Source organism: Triturus cristatus, chromosome 9 (assembly GCF_964204655.1).
Source record: "Triturus cristatus chromosome 9, aTriCri1.1, whole genome shotgun sequence".
Taxonomy (NCBI): Eukaryota; Metazoa; Chordata; class Amphibia; order Caudata; family Salamandridae; genus Triturus; species Triturus cristatus.
Window position 1 is genome coordinate 423,404,839 of NC_140592.1, and position 22,344 is coordinate 423,427,182.

General features: G+C 40.9%; 1 protein-coding gene across 3 annotated transcripts in view; it reads left to right on the forward strand.

Moving 5' to 3' along the window:
• Window positions 1–22,344, forward strand: part of LOC146798083 (cytochrome P450 2G1-like) — a 439,907-nt gene that overhangs the window by 169,486 nt on the left and 248,077 nt on the right. The gene's annotated exons all lie outside the window — the stretch shown is intronic.

Genomic DNA, 22,344 nt, shown 5'->3' on the forward strand with positions numbered 1-22,344 from the left:
ATTGCCAGAGAGTAAAACAGTCACTTTTGCAAAATTAGTTAAAGATGCTAATCATAGCATGAAATGTGGTGAGTGTAATTCTGACATGTTTTCAACATTAATTTTAAAGGAATACGGACAGTATGTAATTTTAATGATGCAACGATGTAGAGCTGATGGTTCAAAATTGGATACTTTAATAAAGAAGTTTACAGGACAGCAATTATCAATTTCAGGAAAAACTTTTGTAACTGTTGCAATAATTTTCCATGATGGACCTACTATTACTTCTGGACATTACACAGTTTATCTAAAATGTGAAAAAGGCTGGACACTGTGTAATGATTCCCAATTGATTTTCAAACAACGTTTGCCTTTTGATTTAGCAAATTCCTATCTAATCTTCCTGAAACCTAAATTTTAGAGAGACTTGGCAAGATCTGGACAAAACAATTTTACCATTTTACTGGATTACCATTGCAATTTTGTAAAAAAAAGATTTTTTAAATTATCATTTGGCCTAATGGAAAGATAACCAATTGTAATGTGGACTTTTTTAATTTTTAATGAAATTTTGAAAAACCAATAATTTAGAGATTATCGGTAATTTCTGCACATTTTAAATTTTGGAATGTTATTGGACTGCCATTGGAAATTTTCTCAAAAATGATTAAAAAAATTACTATTTGGCCATGTGGAAAAGTAACCAATTCTATTGTGGACTAAATAAATTATTCAAAAAATTTTCGTGAACCAAAATGTTACAGAGAATCGGTGAGATCTGGACAAATTAAACTTTAGAATTTTATTGGATTACCGTTGGAAATTTTTTCCAAAAAAAAATTTAAAATTACTATTTGGCCTAAAGGAAATGAAATCAGATGTATTTTGGAGTTATTTGAGATATAATATTGTGATTATACTTCTGAAACAAACATATCAGACGATATTTTAAAGAAATAAGTATTGGTATTAGATGATATTCTTTTACAATATTATGCATTTCTATAATGTTAAGTTTAAGTAAAAAAAGAATCAGGGCTTTTTTAATACAATCTTTGTGATTGGTATTTTTTTTTGCCCGCTGTAAAATGATGAATGCAATTGCTTTCACAATTTATAGTGAAATGCAATATATTCTGAAAACAGCAAAAATAAGGCAAAAATATTTTTTGGAAAAAAATGTAAATATGTGTACTGTATTATAAAATGTTTTAAAAATATTAATACTTTTTTCTTTTTTTCCAGATAGATATAGAAAATTTTCGAAAACTACAAACATTTTTAAAACTATTTTTAAAAAAAAGAAATGAATAAATATTTTTTCAGTGAGTATGGTAAGTCAATAATAATAATTGTAGTCTCTCAAGGACAATGTAATGTGATAAATGATTTTTAGTGTTTTTTAAAAAAAAAAAAAAGTACGCGCACCGTACGCGTACGGTAAAAAAAAATAAAAAAAAGTTTTTAAAAACATATGTAAAAAAAAGATGAAAGATAAGGTTGGCTCTTAAAAGAACCGTTGTGTTCATGCAGGGACAGAGGAAAGAAAGCATGGGAAAATTAGTCTCTGTGACAAGTGTGCTGATCTATTTTGTTGTCCACTAGGGAAACACTGGTCTCCCTATGACAAATTAGATCATGACACGAGGCACATCGAATATCAACCCTCGCAAACCGAGGGTTAATTTCCAGAGGGCCAGCAAAAGGAGATTCTCCCCCCACAGATGAAGGGCTCACCTGACCCGCAGAAGAAGGAGTCAGCCCTGCAGATGATGGTCCAGGCTGAGCTGCTGTGGATGTACTGGCTCGTCTTTCTGAAGAGTTACCTCCAAAAAGATGACCATGTGTCCTTCTGTGTACATCCTGGAGGTGTCTCTTCATGGTGTGATTCCCAAAGGAATACTTCCTGTCAGAATTACCTCTAGAAAGTACACGCTCACACAGCCTGCAAGTAACTAAGGGTGCATTCACCTTTTGCTGGCCTTCAGGAAAAGTAAAATAATCCCAAACATAAGAGGGCTTTTGTTTCCTCGCTCTCTGCCTCAAGACAGTGCTGCTGGTGCTAGCCTCACTCTCAGAAGGGCTCTGCTGTTCTGCCATCGTATCCCAAAGACAAACCAGCTCCTTCTCCCAAGGGATCACAAGCAGAAATGAGGGGAATGGGTGTGGTGTAGGAGAGTTCTAGAACTGAAAGTAGTTTCAACCAATCAAAAGTTGTGTTTCATGATCACATGACCTACCGTACGCTTACGGTACGCTTACGGTACGCTTACGGCAAAAAGTGCGCATGCGCGTAAAAAAGACACGCGCTTGCGCGCTTGCGCATAACAGTCACTCCCCGACACTTCCGCGTAACGTGCGCGTGTGGCGTAAGCGCGCACGCGTCCCACGCGCAGTACGCGCGGCTACGCAAAGTGCGTAACTATACGCAAGCAGCGTAGATAGATTACGGACGTTGCGTAAACCGTACGCTTACCGTGAGCTTACGGTACGCGTACTAAAAAATTTTTTAAAAAAACAAAAAGAACTGCAAATAAATGTTACATGTTTATTTTAAAAAATATATTAAAAAAAACATATTAAAGAATTTTAAAAATTTAAGCATAGTCTTTATAAAAGGTAAGATAATTAAATTAAAAATATGTTACAAAAAATAGAAGAATAAAAAAAAAATTAGCATTTAAAAAACCTTGCAAATTCACTGAAAAAACCATGGGTTTCACACACGTTATAGTTAGGAATTAGCATTTAAAAAACCTTAGAAATTCAGTGAAAAAACCATAGGTTTCACACACGTTATAGTTAGGAATTAGCATTTAAAAAACCTTAGAAATTCAGTGAAAAAACCATAGGTTTCACACATGTTATAGTTAGCTGGACATTTTACTCGTAAAAAACCAATGAAATTGCCCCGTTATAGTTAGTTCAGCTAACTATAACTCGCGCGCCCGCAATGCACTGCTGATGACGTCACATATTACATCACTCATGACATGGTCAGTGACATCACTCATGACATCACTGATGACATCTCAAATGACATCACTGATGACATCACTGATGACATCATCCTTGTGATAGAGTGGCAGACCTCCTCTCACCCTAATATAACCTTTGACACACACATTCAAAAATAGAGACTAACATTTTCAAAAACAATGGACATACCAATAACAGTTACAACAACCTCTTCAGTAATTCTAAGATCCACATACACATCCACTCATTCACCAACAGTCCAATACAGTCACTCATACAAGTACTCACTCATCATATGTACTCATACACCTATACATCCTGTTACACAATGCCACTCATCCATAGAGTTACTCACACACATAGTCACTCGTGCTAATAAAGAATCAAACATACATTTACTTGCATATACAGTTATACACACACCACCATACTTACTTCTACGGAAACTTACACATACTTAGTCTTTTAAACAATCACTTATAGAAACACATACATATTCATACAGGAACTCTTCCAATCTCTCACCCTTGCATATACTCACATATATACACCAATAGTCACATATACTAGTTTTAAACATATGTAGTTACTCATAAAAACACTATTGAGACAGTCATTCACTCACTAACACACCCATACACACACTCATCCACCCATGCAGTCCTGTACACATGCTCTGTTCAACACATACAAACAGTGAGTCACTCATTCATGCACCTATGCACTACGTAATACCCCCCACCGAACCATGCAGACACTCAGACTGATACTCAAAAAACCAACTAATAACCTATATAGACACCCATGTAGCTACTCACCAACCCATGCAGCCACTTATACACAAAGTGAGAGACTGATACAGATATATACATATTTAAACATTACTCACTAAAACATGTATTCACTATGATACACTTAATCAGTCAGTTAAACAATCAATTTTTCAAAAACAAATCATCCATTTAGACACTTATACACCCATTTATTCTTCCATCGACCTTGAGATATACATATATAAAACATATTTAATTTTCAGAAAAACACACATTCACTGGATGATGTCATCAGTGATGTCATCAGTGATGTCATTTGAGATGTCATCAGTGATGTCATGAGTGATGTCACTGACCATGTCATGAGTGATGTAATATGTGACGTCATCAGCAGTGCATTGCGGGCGCGCGAGTTATAGTTAGCTGAACTAACTATAACGGGGCAATTTCATTGGTTTTTTACGAGTAAAATGTCCAGCTAACTATAACATGTGTGAAACCTATGGTTTTTTCACTGAATTTCTAAGGTTTTTTAAATGCTAATTCCTAACTATAACGTGTGTGAAACCTATGGTTTTTTCACTGAATTTCTAAGGTTTTTTAAATGCTAATTCCTAACTATAACGTGTGTGAAACCCATGGTTTTTTCAGTGAATATATATATATATATATATATATATATATATATATATATATATATATATATATATATATATATCAAAACAAGAGGGGTGCTCCAGTGAGAACGTCACACCCGAAGAGGTTTCAGCACACCACTGCCGGCAGCAGCACTGACAGGATGCTCACATGTCTCCAAGGCCAAACGCATTTCGAGCAATCATCCGCTCTTCATCAGTGGCAAGAAATGTAGATGCAGCCATTTTTTTAATCCATGGTTTTTATTTCAAAAGTCCCGCCCCAATGGGCTCATGGCATTCTGGTTAGGATAGTCCATAAATGATTTCTAGGACTCAGTATTCTGTAAACACCAGTGGGTGCCACATACTGCATTGAAGTCAAACCTAGTGGAAAAATAAAAAATCATAAAATAGTATCCCAAGTGGGTGGAAGTGTATGTACAGGAAAAACTGCAATGCTGCCAATGACAATCCGGAGAGTGAGGCCCCCTTCGGTCCAAGCGGTGCCGCGGTTGCGAGCACCAAGGATCTGCTCCAGATGCAGCGGGACCTCCTCGCTGCCGGACCAGCCACGTTACATCAAAACAAGAGGGGTGCCCGAGTGAGGAAGTCACACCCAAAGAGGTTTCAGCACCCCAGCGCCGGCAGCAGCACTGACAGGATGCTCACATGTCTCCAAGGCCAAACGCGTTTCGAGCAATCATCCGCTCTTCATCAGTGGCAAGAAATGTAGATGCAGCCATTTTTTGAATCCATGGTTTTTATTTCAAAAGTCCCGCCCCAATGGGCGCAAGGCATTCTGGTTGTGATAGTGGATAAATGATTGCCAGGACTCAGTATTCTGTAAACCCCAGTGGGTGCCACATACTGCATTGAAGTCAAACCTAGTGGAAAAATAAAAAATCATAAAATAGTATCCCAAGTGGGTGGACGTACATGTACAGGAAAAACTGCAATGCTGCCAATTACAATCCGGAGCACCGCTTGGACCGAAGGGGGCCTCACTCTCCGGATTGTAAGTGTAAAGAAAGATATGGTTCTGTCAGGATAATTGCAGGAGTGGACAGAGACTGATAGTCTGATTGGGGCAGTACTTGAATACTACCTGGCTTATAGCAAGGGTGTATCAGTACTCCGCTGGGGGTTAGAGGCCTGCATAGATTGTGCACATTTGATTGTAGCACAGCGCGTCTTAATACCTGAGTCATTCTACAAATGCATGCTTAGTGGCTGGATACTTACACTGCTGGTAGTTGACTGCACGGAGACATTTTTTAAGTGCTTCTGTGTTGGCACAGAGATTAGATAAGGACATTCTTCTGACAGTATGATTTCAGGAGTGGATAGAGACTGACAATCTAATTGGGCACTGCATGAATACTACCTAGCTTATAGCAAGGGTGAATCAGTACTCTGCTGGGAGTTAGGGGCCTGCATACATTGCGCACATTTCACTGTAGCACTATGAGGCCGATTCCGATCCGGGTCGGAAAGCACTCCGACCGAGTCAGATCTGGAGTGTTTTCCGACCGAGCCAGACCCCTACAGTCCGACCGAGCGAGTACGATGCGCACGTATACTGTCGGACTCGGTTCGGTCGGACTCCCATAGAAGTCAATGGGAACCGGTCGTACGACGCGTACATGGGCTCCCATTGACTGAATGGGTATGTGTCGAATAAGTGCACCCCCTACAGTGGGTACGAGTCGGTGCCACCCGCACCATACATGCCTGTGTTGGGGAGACCCATAGGTCTCCCCCTGTGTCTGAGTCGTAGGGCTGCGGTTGTCAGGGAGTCCGAAGCGGACCCCGAAAGTCCAACTCCGGTAGCTTTTGCGAGCTAGAAACTCCGGCTTGCACAGGCTGTCCGACGCATGCATCGTACTGGCTCGGTTGTAAATCGCAACCATTGCACTCCACGGTTAGCTTCTGACCGGGACGTACGGAGCGGTTCGTACACGGAAACAACTCGGTCGTTGATTTTCATGGAGCTCGCATCGTACTTGCTCGCTCGTACAGCTGTACGAGTCGGCCGGAAAACACGCGTACGGCTCGTTGTTTTTCCAGCTGAACCCGATTCGGTGCCCTTCCGACCGAGATCGGAATCGGCCCCTATGTGTCTTAATGCCTGAGGCATTCTACAGGTGTATGGATACTGTGGAGATAATGAGAGTGCTGGTAGTTGACAGGAAGGTGAGTTTTTAAGTGCTTCTGTGTTGGCACAGAGATTAGATAAAGACATGATTCTGTGAGCATTATTGCAGGAGTGGACAGAGAATGACAGTCTGATTAGGGCACTACATGAATACTACTTTGCTTGTGGACGGGTGAATCCGTAGTCTGCTGGGAGTTACAGGCCTGCATAGATTGCACACATTTCACTGTAGCAGTAAGTGTCTTAATGCCAGAGGCATTCCACAGGTGTATGCAGTGACTAGATAGAGAGAGTGCTGGTAGTTGACAGGAAGGTAAGTTTTTAAGTGCTTGTGTGTTGGCACAGAGATTAGATAAGGACATGATTCTGTCGGGAAGATTGCAGGAGTGGACAGAGTCTGATAGGCTCATTGGGACACTGCATGAATACTACCTGGCTTATAGCAAGGGTGAATCAGTACTCTGCTGGGGCTTAGAGGCCTGCATAGATTGTGCACATTTGATTGTAGTACTGTGTGTCTTAATACTTGAGTCATTCTACAAATGCATGCATAGTGGCTGGATACTTACACTGCTGGAAGTTGGCTGCAGGGAGACTTAATAAATGCTTCTTTGTTGGCACAGAGATTAGATAAGGACATCCTTCTGACAGTATGATTGCAGGACTGGACACAGACTGACAATCTAATTGGGGCACTGCATGAATACTACCTGGGTTATAGCAAGGGTGAATCAGTACTCCGCTGGGGGTTAGAGACCTGCATAGATTGTGCACATTTGATTGTAGCAGTGCTTGTCTTAATACCTGAGCCATTCTACAAATGCATGCATAGTGGCTGGATACTTACACTGCTGGTAGTTAACTGCAGGGACAGTTTATAAATGTTTCTGTGTTGGCACAGAGATTGGATAAGGACATCCTTCTGACAGTATGATTGCAGAAGTAGACAGAGAGTGACAATCTTACTGGGGCAGTGCATGAATACTACCTGGCTTATAGCAAGGGTGAATAAGTACTCCTCTAGGGGTTAGAGGCCTGCATAGATTGTGCACATTTGATTGTAGCACTGCGTGTCTTAATACCTGAGTCATTCTACCAATGCATGCATAGTGGCTGGATACTTATACTGCTGGTAGTTGACTGCAGGGAGACTTTGTAAGTGCTTCTGTGTTGGCACAGAGATTAGATAACGACATCCTTCTGACAGTTTGATTGCAGGAGTGGACAGAGACTGATAATCTAATTGGGGCACTGCATGAATACTACCTGGCTTATAGCAAGGGTTAATCACTACTCTACTGGGGGTTAGAGGCCTGCATAGATTGTGCACATTTGACTGGACCACTTTGTATTTTAATAACTGAGTCATTGTGCGTATTTAGAATTAGGATCGGTAAAAGAGAAGAAAAAATAAAGTTATAATATATAATCTTATAATTTTTACAACACAACACAATTTTACCATTATATAAATATTTAGTTTGGCTTTTTTGCTGTTCTCAGAATATATTTAATTTCACTATTAATAGTGATTTTAATGTTACTAATCACATAACAGCGGGCAAAAAAACCAACAATCAATAAGATTGTTTAAAAAAAAACAAATCTGTGTCCAAAATATTTTTTAAACATAGTCAACTATCTGTCCACATTGCCTATATATAACACCCTGAATAACATGTATATAATGCAACTCTCATATATAAAATGCTTCTTTCTAACAGAATGTTCTCAATATAATATCAAAGAAGATAAACAATAACTCAATCAACAATTCTTTATAATTTCCATATACTCTAAATGATGTCATTTAAAATATTTGCTGACAGAATATCTCTAAAAAGCTGCTTAATTTATATTAATATCTTTCCTATAGGCCAAATGATATTACTGAAATCCTTCATGCTGAAATTGTCAAAAGTATTGGTATTAGTCCATATTAATATATTCCCAATAGACCGAATTTTGTTGTTAGAACTTTGGCTTTAAAATATTAGGTATGAATTTTGTAATTCCTTAGGCAAAAGATATTTAAAAACCAAATGAGCATCATTACAATATGTCCATCCTTTATTGCATTTTAAATAGACTGTGCAATGTCCAGATGTTGTTAAAGGTTCATCGTGGAAAATAATTGCTACTGCTACAAAAGTTCTTCCTGATATTGCTAGATGACTTGCTACAACATTCTTTGTTAAAGTTTCCAATTTTCTTTCATCAACTGTACAATGTTGTATCATTAGAATTATATATTGCGCTGTATTCGCCTGCTTCAGCCGTGAGGGGAACGGCTTAGTTCACTTCAGTTCCTCCCTACCACAGACCCTAATTCGCTACGCCGTGAGGGGAACAGCCAGCTTGTTCACCGGCCACCGGGTCTTGCCGTGAGGGAAACGGACATCAGCGGACTACATTGCCCAGCAGGCTCCGGGTGGCGCTGGTCAATTGCGTCACTGCAGCGCCCGGCCCAATAAATATCCAGCAGCCCTCCCGCAGCGCGGGACGCGCGCTGTATTCGCCTGCTTCAGCCATGAGGGGAACGGCTTAGTTCACTTCAGTTCCTCCCTACCACAGACCCTAATTCGCTACGCCATGAGGGGAATGGCCATCTTGTTCACCGGCCACCTGGTCTTGCCGTGAGGGAAACGGACATCAGCGGACTACATTGCCCAGCAGGCTCCGGGTGGCGCTGGTCAATTACGTCACTGCAGCGCCCGGCCCAATAAATATCCAGCAGCCCTCCCGCAGCGCGGGACGCACGCTGTATTCGCCTGCTTCAGCCGTGAGGGGAACCGCTTAGTTCACTTCAGTTCCTCCCTACCACAGACCCTAATTCGCTACGCCGTGAGGGGAACGGCCAGCTTGTTCACCGGCCACCGGATCTTGCTGTGAGAGAAACAGACATCAGCGGACTACATTGCCCAGCAGGCTCCGGGTGGCACTGGTCAATTGCGTCACTGCAGCGCCCAGCCCAATAAATATCCAGCAGCCCTCCCGCAGCGTGGGACGTGCGCTGTATTCGCCTGCTTCAGCCGTGAGGGGAACGGCTTAGTTTACTTCAGTTCCTCCCTACCACAGACCCTAATTCGCTATGCCGTGAGGGGAAGGGCCAGCTTGTTCACCGGCCACCAGGTCTTGCCATGAGGGAAACGGACATCAGCGGACTACATTGGACAGCAGGCTCCGGGTGGTGCTGGTCAATTGCGTCACTGCAGCGCCCGGCCCACTAAAAACCCAGCAGCCCTCCCGCAGCGTGGGACGCGCGCGGGCGTGCCCGGGCCAAGGCCACGTCTGCGCCCGTCATCGCCAGGAGGAGGCTGGGCTGGGCCTCCCCCTTTTCCACTGGAACTCTGAGCAATTGACCCAAGGTACTGTTCGCTATATCAAGACTGACACCATTAGCTAGTCATCTCATTTGATATCAGTGTCTGTGTATCACCAGATTGTTGAGATAAGTTCTCCCAATGGGGAAGAGGAAATTAACGGAGGGAGGGGGTTCATTGCCAACTAAAAGAGGGAAAAAGATCAAGAAAGCCTCCCATGCGGCCAATAATTGTGTTCTCACCAGGATCGAAGGCATTGTGAATGAATGCGAAGATATTCTGGGTGAGAGTAATAACTCCATGGCAGCTGCGAGCACAATTGACTCTGAGGAAGTGTTAGTATTGGCCCAACCATATAAAAGAGCTGTTCCCGCTATGTTTACTAGGAAATCATTAAAAAAATTACCAACTTTGCCAGTACACAATCCACCCCAGAGGGTATTTCTGGGCCCTCCTCTCCACAAGAAAACTTAGGCCCACGTGATTCCTTGGGAGCCATCAATAAGGAAAATGTCCACGAAGGTCTGTTGGACCAAATACCTTGCTCAAATAGATTTGCAGCTTTAGATCTCAGCCCCATAGATAGTCGAACCTCTATTCCGAATCTAGCCGGTGTGGCCGAGCCCCCTGTTAATTCAGTACATTGCAGTCTGTGTGGCTCCCACAATGCTGCTCTCCAACAGAGAGTGGAACTTCTTGAAAGGGAATTGGCCACGTTGAGGGAAAATGTCGATGTGCTTGGACACAGGCACCCCGGCCCAGCCACCCTACCCCCCCCTACCTACAAGGAAGAGCTTAGCTAGGGGGGGTGGGGAAGTGTTCTGGGGAAAATGGGTGTGGGCTAGTGTCAGGCCAGGTGTCCCAGGTCCAATCCCCTAATCATGGCTCTCTTCCCCTTAGTAATCCTATTCTACATTTTGAGTTTGATCTGGGTAAGGATATTGGAGGTAAGACATTAGAACAGTTCCACTCAAGAGCTAAATGCGATAGAACTGCACTGACTAGAGAAGGGCCGACTTATCAAACATGATTAGGGCCCAATAGGGACAACCTATATATGAGGAATCCTATCTCTACCATTTTCATGACCAAGGTTCCAAAACCACTAAGCAACCCCAGATTCGAAACCCAGGAATCTCTCCATAACAAAGTAATCCATTGGATAAGACACGTGAGAGGCTGTAGGTCGGTAATACGGGAGGACCCGGCTAAAGTTAAGAGGATTAAAAAGGAGGGATCGCAGACAGACTGTATAGAGTTACAGTTATTTAACGATGAAATTGCAGATAATCTGGTGGCACTTGACCATCGTACTACTCCCCCCGAGCACTCGAAAATACAGTTCCGCTTTTCCCCATTGTGGTCATCTGAAGGAGAAGGGATTGAGCCCGGGCTGAGCACAGTCGATTGACTGGTTACTACACTCCCGCCAGCATCGGATATTAGACTAAATGATGTGGGAAGAGCTGTCCCTCCGTCCGGTTCTAATGTTAGGGGGGTTGGGTCAGGGGCGTGGGCGAGACCATTGGATAACCATATTAGGCACACTAGCGCCAGAAGTATTCATACCAATGACAGTGCTCCAGTGTCCATTCGCTTTCTTTCCTGGAACATTGCTGGGTTGCAAAAAAAACTGCTATTACCAGAGTGGAACACCTTTATAGACAAGCAAGATATCTGTCTGTCCCAGGAGACCTGGAGCACGGTTACCCTCTATATGTCTGGGTTCACCACCTACTTTCTCCCAGCTTTAAACTCAGGGAAAGGTCGACCAGCTGGGGGGCTTCATATCTGGTTAAATATCGCTCTGAATTGGTCAACCTAAATGCAAACAACCCCCACAAAGGACATTTTACACCTGACAGTGAAAGCCCCCAAAAACGGTAGAAATCTGGAAATATTCAATGTATATGCCAGAGGGTCTCCCGGGGCACAAGTTTCCTCCACCATAGCAGCCCTTGAGAGCGAGCTGTCCAGTATTAACCCCAATTCAGTTGTCATTGTGGCAAGAGATTTTAACTGCACTTACGAACCCCTTTGTGCCGAGGATATTTTGGGCACTGGTGTACAGGATAATAAATTCGCAATACCCCATCTTAGTTTAGCCCCAATTAAGAAGTGGACACAAAGGGCCATACAAATGAGTGCTCTAACAGTGGAGCACAATTTAAGAGCAGTAAATGGTAGGACACGTTCTGATAAGTGTGGGGCCAATACATACAACAGGGCCAGTTGTCCATCAAGAATTGATTATATCCTACTGGACATACGGCTCTGGAATGATTTGGCCGATATGGAAATCTTACCATCACAAGATAGTGATCATAATCCGTTATGCATGCTTTTAAACAATAATTGGACAACTGTTAGGCCCCACAATGAACTGAGATTGGCAACAAAAGAAGTAGTGCCCTCTAACTGCAAACGACGCCTTAAATGGCACAGGGTCTCATTTGAGGAAGACAAATTGTGTAAAATTAGAGACCTTATTGAACTGAAGGCTTTCGAGGCCAATTTGCTTGGAGTGACCCCTATGAGAACTCAGAGCTCTCCACTCCCATCTTTTTATCAAAAAACCATCGAAAAGTTGGGAATGTTTTTTACTACATCGGATTGCCCTGCCTCCAAAAAGATTCCTATTCCTTCCAATCTGTGGTACTCCAATACATGTAGAGAAAAGAGGCGTATGCTGACTGTAGCTCTCCAAAGTAATGACATTTTCCTTGTCAGACTGGCCAGAAAAGAGTATTCCAAGGCAATCAATCAAGCCAAGCGAATCTGGGAAGAAGCGCATTGGCAGGACCTTAAGGCTGCTTCCTCTTTGAAGGACGCTACCTGGTTTTGGAGTCTTATCCATGAAGGTAGCCAGAAGGGCGATTTGATACCTAATCACATTACGGAACTGCAGTGGCACACACATTTTTCTGCTCTGTACAATGAGGGCGACGGCCCTTTATCTCCCAATGTTGAAGAGCCGTCTTCACTCCTGACGGTTTTTCCACCAGTTGAGCCTCTTGAGGTGGTTAGCCCAGTTGACCTTTTCGAGCACAGTGAGGTTCTCTTTGCCATTGAAGGGTTAGCCTCGGGAAGAGCGGCGGGCTCTGACGCTATCCCCGGCGATTTTCTTCTTCAAGAACCTAAATTATGGGCTGACTTTATTTTGCCTATATTGAATCTTGTCGCCAGAGGCCACCCCGTCCCGGACTCTTGGAAAGGTGCCGAAGTGGTAGCTATACATAAAAAGGGGAATAGGGAGGATCCTGCCAACTACAGGCCGATAAGTTTAATCGATGTAATCCAGAAGGTGGTTGGTAGGGTCCTCCATGAGGGTGAGGTCATGGATGGATGAGGGTAATGTGCTCCTGCACTTTCAGGCGGGCTTTAGACAGGGGGTGGGCACGATGGACCAGGTCTTCCAGTTTTACATGACCTACTGGAAAACAGTGGTCATTGGGAAAGGCAGTTTATACCTGGCCTTTATCGATCTTAAGACCGCATTTGACCTGGTCCCTCGTGCCAACTTATGGCGGGTACTGTCTGATTTGGGATTCCCCCCTATGCTACTCGATATCATTAAGCGCCTCCATGAGGGGAATTATGCAAGAATTAGGTGGGGAAATCAAGGCCAGCTGACAGAAAGGGTCGCAGTCAAAAGGGGAGTACGCCAGGGTTGTGTGTTGGCTCCAACTTTGTTTTCCCTCTTTATAAATGGGGTGGTTGACCATTTGAAAGAGGTTCCATCTGATGCCCCGTCCCTGGCAGGTAGAAAAATCCCCTACCCTCCTCTTTGCTGACTATACCCTTTTGATGTCAAAAACCCCAAGTGGCCTGCAAAGGTTGCTTGACAGGTTCAGCCAGTTTTGTGTTGCACGGGGTTTAGTAATCAACACCACTAAAACTAAACTAATGGTATTATCTCCATCTAAACGCTTCAGGAACGACATCACACTGAATGGCACATTATTAGATACTTTTGATTCCAACAACTTTTTAAGAAGTTTGGTCTCTCTTCCATTCTCTACCCCCTTGACACCCCTCCGGAAAGACATGGGTAAGCGTTCCATTAAGGACATAGCCAGATTGCGCCCGCTGCTTTTTTGGGTCTGTTTGAGACAAAACCCCGAATTGGTCAACTATGCCTTTGCCTAGAATGAGATTATTCATTTAAAAACAGGTAACAAGATCAAATGGATCTGCAAATTAAAACAGCTGGTCACAGAAATTGAATTTGGGGAGGCATGGGTTAGTCAGACTCCACCTGCAAAGCAAATCATAAGAAAAGCATATTAGGACTGGGTGTGGGGAGTGGAAGCCCGAAACACCAACCGTGGGTTTCTTACAGATCAGTTCTTGGAGCACAAGCTCGTGGCCAAAATTGAGCAGTATCTTGATTTTGTTCAATCCCCACGAGATAGAACGCTCTTTATGAGACTCAGGTTTGGCACGCTCCCGCTCAACACTTTTGTATCAGTCTGGAAAAGTCAGAGATTAACATCTACCAAATGTCCTGGTTGCTCTGCCCCCCTAGAATCCATCCCCCACTTCCTCTTCGCGTGCCCGGCTTATAGGGCGGTAAGGAGAAAGTGGCTCAGACCAATGTGTAGAAATATGGGTCTTGCGGACTACAGGGTGGCATTACGCTTTATTCTAACCGATGTTTCTTCACTTGCTACGGTTTACAGGGTAGCTAAATATTTGGGGTGTGCTTGACTAATATGTACTAAAATGTTAATGTCCTGCAATAGCTAGGCCCTAGAGTTAATGCATATTTTGTGTGCACATTGGGTACTGTTTTTAATGGTCTTACATGTACATATTCTCTTTTATACTGCTATATGATGCATAATGCTGATTTTTATGTTGAACCATATTTGATGTACTTTTATGATATTTTATATCGAATAAAGTAATTTGAAATATTGTCCAAATCTTTCTATAAATAATGTTGATAACATTTCTGATTTGCATTGGCTACACTTCATGTTTTGATTTGCTGCTTTAACTAATTTGTTGAAAGATACTGCTTTACAGTCCGGTATTGTCAAATATATGAATCTCTCAGTGTGTATGTTAGTGGTAGAAGTAAATATACAATTTTCACATTGATGTTTCCATTTATAACAAAGTCAAAATAGATTATCAATTTCTATTCCTTCATCTTCCAAGCATATACATTAGAAATTACTGAGCATCTTGTTGCACATTCTGTGTAAATTGCAGACAACCACTATATATAGCCGGAAGATTCCGAATATCAGAAACACTTTGGATTTTACTTTTATTAGTTTTCAATTTTTCAAAAATAGAATGCAACAAAGAACAAAACCGTTTTTCTCGATGCTCCATAATTTGCTGTTGCAGATATTCTAAAGAAAAAACAACATTTACCACTACATTTGCATAGCAGTTGATCCCTGAACTATTTTCTAATTGATATCCAACAATCTCTTCAATAGTCTCCTTGTGCTTTTTGCTTGGAATCTCAACATTATCTTGATTTTTTTTCTTCTCTTTAACTTCACTACAGATATTCTCATATCTCAGTTTTCGACCAACTATACGCTTTTCATATACAGGATATTCACCTAAATTGGGAGCATATAGTCTTCTTAACCGATTATACTCTCTTACAAAGTTTGAATCTGCACTAATCTTTCTTTCATCAAAATCAATCAAATACAATCCAGATAAAGTTCTGACTCGTGACAAAGCAACATTTGCCATACCCTCTTTAAATACTGTACTCCCAATGTTTACCAAAGCACTGTCTACACTTAAACCTTGAGACTTATGAATAGTCACTGCATAAGCCAAGGAAAGAGGAAACTATTTCCTACGAACATATAAATCTTAAACTAGCAAAAAATGGGGCAGAACAACAACCAATTTCCTTTACTTCTTCAATCTGATCAAATTAGAATTTTAAAGATTCAATCCCATCTCTTTTTTGATAATTGACAAATTCAACCACTTTTCCCATTGCTCCATTTACTAAACCTTTTTCCACTTTCAAATTACGCCGTAAAATGACCCGACAATTTACACATACATATAATTTTTGTTCCAAACCAGCAGTTTTAGATTTTTCCAAAGAATCCAATATTGTTTGTAATTTTTCTGTTAAAATAATAGTAACTCCTTCATGCTCTATTTTATCAATGGCTTCCATTTTTATTATTTGTTCGTTTTCAAGCTTTAAAAGTTCTTCATTGAATGAAGAACATTCTCGTAGTGTCGCCATTAGGCAAATTACAGACTTTTCTTCTGCAATTTTATTGTATATTTTTTTAGGAACTATATTTTCATTTGCAAACAAGGTAGTAAGTAGCCGACTTTCCAAAGCTTGTTTGCCATGTTCTCTTAATACTCCAATTCTTATATCTTGAAGAATATTCCCATAATCTATATCATTTGCCTGTCTCATATTTTTAGTAAGTTCTTTGCATTCAAAATATGACCAAATGTTAACATTTCCAATGCTTCCCAAAGACTTTCCGGTGAATCATGCTGCAGTGTTTTAAATACTGGTTGTCTTTTTACAGGAGTGAGTTGAAGTAGATCACCAAAAACTATTACATGTTTCCCTCCAAATAAAACATTGTATTCTGTTTTTAAAATTTGCTGCATTCTTAAATGCACAAAGGCAAGCATTACGTTTGAGACCATGCTCACCTCATCAATAATTAGAAGTTTCATTTTCTTTAGCACTCTTGAAACTTCATAACAAGCTTCTCCAGATAGCTTGTGCTATTCCAATTTATTTTCATGCTCTACAGGTAGCATAAGTAAACGATGCAATGTAATTCCTATAATGTTGTGTGCTGCCAACCCAGTTGGAGCAGTTACAACACAAGACAAATCTGAGTCCGTTGTTTTCTGTAGATAACTGGTCGAAACTTTAATTAAGAAACTTTTCCTGTACCAGCTTGACCACTGACATGTATTCGGATAGGTTGAAATGATGTGCATGTACATTCTTTCTTTTCATGAAGACAACCATGGTCGATCTGTTCTTTCACTTGCTGGTATATTTCTTTCTGTTCAACATTTAGTTGTTCTTCCAAGATTCCCAAGTCCATCAAATATTCTTGAGCTTGATGCATTGCTGTTTCCACTTCACTCATGGCGATGGCTGCTTCATTTTCAAGAATTGGTTGTCCTAGAGGATCCTGACTCAGAGGAGCAGAACGTTGACTATCTTGAGAACTGTCTCTACCAATCTCAGTTGCAATAGTAGCTCCTTGATCAATTTCTTCATTCAACATTTTGAGATAATTTGCAAAAACTGTGCATTCAATGCTATCTTTACATGCATTGAAAGAATCTTCATAGCACTCAAAATCTCCAAGTAATTCTAGTTCCGTACACCAAGGTTTGAAGAGTTGTAAAAGTGCCAAATAGTAAAATTCTCTTTTATCAGGAGTATCACAGTTCAGTTTCCAATGATTAATCAAATTTCCTTTAGTATGTTTCACCAAACATCCTTCTGAACCAATCACTGCATATTTTCCTTAATTTATATTCTCTGTAGTATTTCTCTTGAAACGGTAATATTGCAGTACTTCATAGAGACATATGTTCTCAAGATGAGGACTTCTATTTGGATAGTATGAGGCCCATTAGAATGTCGGGCAAATCGCCACCGCCCGCATGGCGGTGGCGATCCACCTGACATTCTTTCCCGCCCGTATGCCATTCTCCCCCCGCCATATTACTATGGCGGGGGGACCCCGGCGGACGGAAAGACTGGCTGCTGTTTTTCCGATGGTAGGCAATCTGCCCGATTGCCTACCGGGCGGAAAGGCTGTTAATATGGTGGTGGTGTCTGGTAGACACCGCTATCCATATTAGAATGCAGGCGGGGACATGCCTTTCTGTGGCAGCGTTGGAAAAGCACATGGTCTTCAAAATTGGGGGCCCGTAGCGGGATTCTGGGGGGTTGGGGGTACACACGTGGGGTACCAATGGTACCCCCCTGCATTTCAATGTACAACGTGGCAGGCACTGCGCGGTGCCTGTCACGTTGTGCATTGAAAGGCACAACTTGCTTTTGTGGCATTACGGCGGGCGGTGCTTCCAGCACCGCTTGCTGCAATGTTACAAATGCAGAATGCGCCTGCCTGTGTGGCGGGCGCATCCTAATTGTAGGTGCGGGACCGCTGCAAGCATTGCGGGCTGTCCCGTTTCCCAGGGGTATGGCAGGCAGACAAAGTCCGCCCATCATACTACTGACCCCCTATATATCCAACATGTTTGTTTTGACTGTATCTGTGTTTTCCGGTCCATTTAATGCTAAATATTCAATTTCCTGGATAGGTTTAAGTACTCAATTTCGTGTTGCAGCAAGACCTAGACTAACCCAAATAATTCCTCTTGACTTTGAATTTAAACTTGCAGACGATAACCGATCCGATCATTCGTACGATCCAATTTCTCGATGTGACAGCATCTTCAAGCTAAAGCTGTACAATTTCTTACTGAGACTCTTCTCGTGGGAAAATTCTTCCCACATTTCTTTCAACTCCGTCTTTTCTGATTTTGTTATGTATGATGTTACATACCGAGCCACAGCAATAGAATTATCCGCAACATACTGAATATCCATATTAGCATTCCACATTGACAGAATAACTGGATTATAATCATTTATATACTTTGATTCTTCACTTCTTCTCAAATTGTACGTATTTTTTGGAGATTTTCTAGTGATGGTATGTCTCACCACTGACATGAAACTGTTCACTCTTCCTTTGGATATTACTGGACGTGGAAATTCAAAACGACATTTGGTATAAAACTTTTCCTTCGACTTGTATTTCCGTCAACAGTATTTCTCACATTGATGACTTTGGAATTGTAACAATTGTTGCCTTAAGGTGTTTTCTTCTGTTCTTTTAGGTATAGCATATGTAACATAATCTTCAATAAAAGATAAAACAGTGTCATCCAAATCAGTTCCAAATTTGGGTGCATCCTTGATCCATAGAAGCATATGTATATGAGGAGCACCTCTAGCTTGATACTCCTTTCTCCAAAAAAATCAATAACTTCTCTAAGAGGAGGATTCTTTTTGTTGCAGATAAAAGACATCATAGCTTCAAACCTATGATTGAAATATCTGCATACATTAACAGGATCCAAAGAACACAATACTCCAGGAGTCTTAAATTCAATGTTTTGAATGTTTGAATTTGCTTCTCGATGAAATTGAAGTAAATCATCCTGTGCGTATTCAGCACAGCTTAGGGTAAGAAACCACGTTGGAGTTCTTAAATTCCTTAGCATGCATTTAAGTTCTCCATGACGACGATACTAATACTCGTTAGTACCAGGCTGACATGCCATCAAGTTAATCAGTTGAGATTCCAAATGATCATCTCTCTGATGTACTTTTTCCATAAATTCCTTTGCAGAAACATTTCAAAGATCAATCAATCAAAGTACTTGTAAGGTGCACTACTTACCCGTGAGGGTCTCAAGGCGCTGAGGGGAGGGGGTGCTGCTACTGCTCGAAGAGCCAGGTCTTGAGGAGTCTTCTGAAGGTGAGTAGATCTTGGGTCTGCCGTAGGTGGGTCGGGTGGGTGTTCCAGGTCTTGGCGGCGAGGTAGGAGAAAGATCTGCTGCCAAAGGTCATTCGTTGGATGCGGGGGACAGCGGCGAGGGCGAGGCTGGTGGAGCGGAGCTGGCAGGTGAGGATGTAGAAGCTGAGTCTACTGTTCAGGTAGGCTGGTCCGGCATTGTGGAGTGCTTTGTGTGCGTGGGTGAGGAGCTTGAAGGTGATCCTCTTGTCGACAGGGAGTCAGTGTAGGTCTCTCAGGTGGGGGGTGATGTGGCTGCGGCGGGGGACGTTGAGGGTCAGTCGGGCGGAGGCGTTTTGGATGCCTTGTAGTCGACGCAGGTGCCGTAGGCCAGCCTGCTGCTGACGAGGGCCTGTGTCACTGTTCTTCTTGTTTTGGTCGGGATCCACTTGTAAATCCTGTGGAGCATGCGGAGGGTGTTGTACCAGGAGGAGGAGACGGTGCTTACCTGCTTCGCTTCCTGTTTTTAATATATGGTTGACTGCATATGAAAGTCCAGACAAGTCACTCTCAAACAAAAGATGAAATATATATGGGATACATTGTCGAAATCTAGGATCTTCTGCATACAATCTTATTGTCCGATATTCTGATGCAGGAATCTGCATTAATCGTTCGTCATATTGTCCACCTTTTCCAATTGTGAACAGCTGGGGAAAACAATGAGCTTCCAAAGTCTTTTCCCAAACACTTAAGGGATTCCCCTTCGCTTTTTTCATTTGGAATAATTCAATAGTATTCCCCAACACTTCTTTAGAATGTAAAGGATGTACACTATAATATTCATAAATTTCTTCAGTTTTCGACATGTCCACTTTCTCAATCTGACCACTTGACATTTCGCTGTCATCTCCTAAAAGTATTTATTTTTCTTCAACATACACATTCTTGTACAAATCATTGTTTTTTATAAGATACAATGTTGCCTTTTGCACTTTCTGACATCCACTAATTCCTGACAGATTTTCTTACTCTTCGTAGGAACACCATTTACTAGAATAATTAATGGTTCACTTTCTTCTTTCTCTACACCAATAGTTTCAATATTTTTCTTTAAATCTAGAGGTAAATATACAACTCTTCCTTTTAACCCTCTCTGTGAATCTGTGGGAGGCAATTTACCTGCTTTAGGCTCCATACGTACAATAGCCTGAAACGGGTGCACAGATTGAATCAGAATACACTCATACATGTTTAAATCCATCAGTTCTTGAGGAATATCTACCAACTGCAGATCATTATGCACAGCTCTTCCTGGCATTTTATTATCCTCTGATTTGTTATAACAATATTTACAAATACGTTGATTAGTACCCAAATCAAAGCAATCCTCTACCAACAAATAAGTTGCAAATTCCTTCCACTTATCATTATTTTCTTTTTCACTTCTTAAATACAGATCAACAGTCCTAGTCTGATTCTTATAGTGAGTTCGTCGACAACAAATACATGTATAATTTGGCCTTTCACACGAAATTACCTTAAACTTTGAAATTTCTTCTTCAGATTTCTCTGTTGTGATTTTTTGCACGTTTTCTTCAATGCCTACTTCTATCAATGTCTCACTTTGTCTACTTCAGGACCAAAGTAACAAAACTCTATTTCATCACAAACTTTTTTTACATCTGACACTGACCCATGCACAAGTGCACTGTTTAATTCATGTAAAAATATTGCTGGACTTTTTGTGTGATACAATCTTCTGACTAACTTCCGCATTTGAGAATGATGCACTGCTAACATTCTAAAATGATGAAAAACACTTTGACATACTTTTCTAGAAAGACTAGCCAGAGAATAACCTTGCAAACCAGTATTTTTTCTCACTCTGCAAGGATCTAGACCTTGCAACATCTTAATCTTTTGTTTAAGACTTTTTTTACTATAAACTCGTAAGAAATTCCGAAAAATATCAATAGATTCCTGACGTATACGGCATATGCTACTACAATCCCAAGTATACACTGGGGCTTTAGTACGACGCCCTAGAACTTCATCAGCTACCAGTTCCTCTACATTTCTAGGAACCATTATTTCTTTTTCAATTGGACAACCGTTTTTAACCTCATAAGCACGACCACAGGTATCAACTGCATGCAACAATGTATTTGTTTTAAAATAACTCTCTTCATTAAAAAAAGGCTCGAAACTTGAAATGTGTTTCCATTCACCCAAAAAAAATCACAAAAGTTACTTCTGTTAATTAATCTCTTCCTTTTACTTTTGGCCTTTACAAAAGATATTGGCTTATCCAATGATCGAATTCTATTTACTACTAAAATGAATAATTTCCTTTTCAGTTCAAAAGCCTTTTCAACAATAGTTTCAATCTGTTTTTTTCTTTTAATAAAATGCTGATCTTTTTTTATATTTCCTCACATCTTTCAACAAATAAATCTATTATAAAACATTCTTTTTCTTATTTCAGTAAATTGATCCTTTCTCTTTTTACCATATATGTTTTCTTGAAAACTTAATTTCCCATTAATTTCTTCTTTTTTCTTGGTATTGTTCTTTCTTCTTGAGGCATTGTTTCTACTTTCCACATTGTGCACACTGTTTCTAGGCTGTGAAAGTCTTTTAATAAATTATTTGGTTCTCTTACTGCAAGATTTCTTTTATTTCCCGCATGTTGTTCTTCATTTAAATGTTGCAAATGTGTTTTCCACAAATAATACTCATTTTTTTGTTGTTTCCTTCTTTCTGTTTTTTTAGTCATGGTGACTTTTTTTTAATGATGATGAACACTATCTGTTTTGAAAAAAAATATATATTATTAATAAAATAATTCTATAAAATAATTTATTGTATTATTAAACAAATATCTTCTACATAAAACATATTTATATGCTTTGTTTGGAAATCACAACCTGCAATACAGAGGTAGTAGTTTGAAAAATAAAGGACAAAATAAGT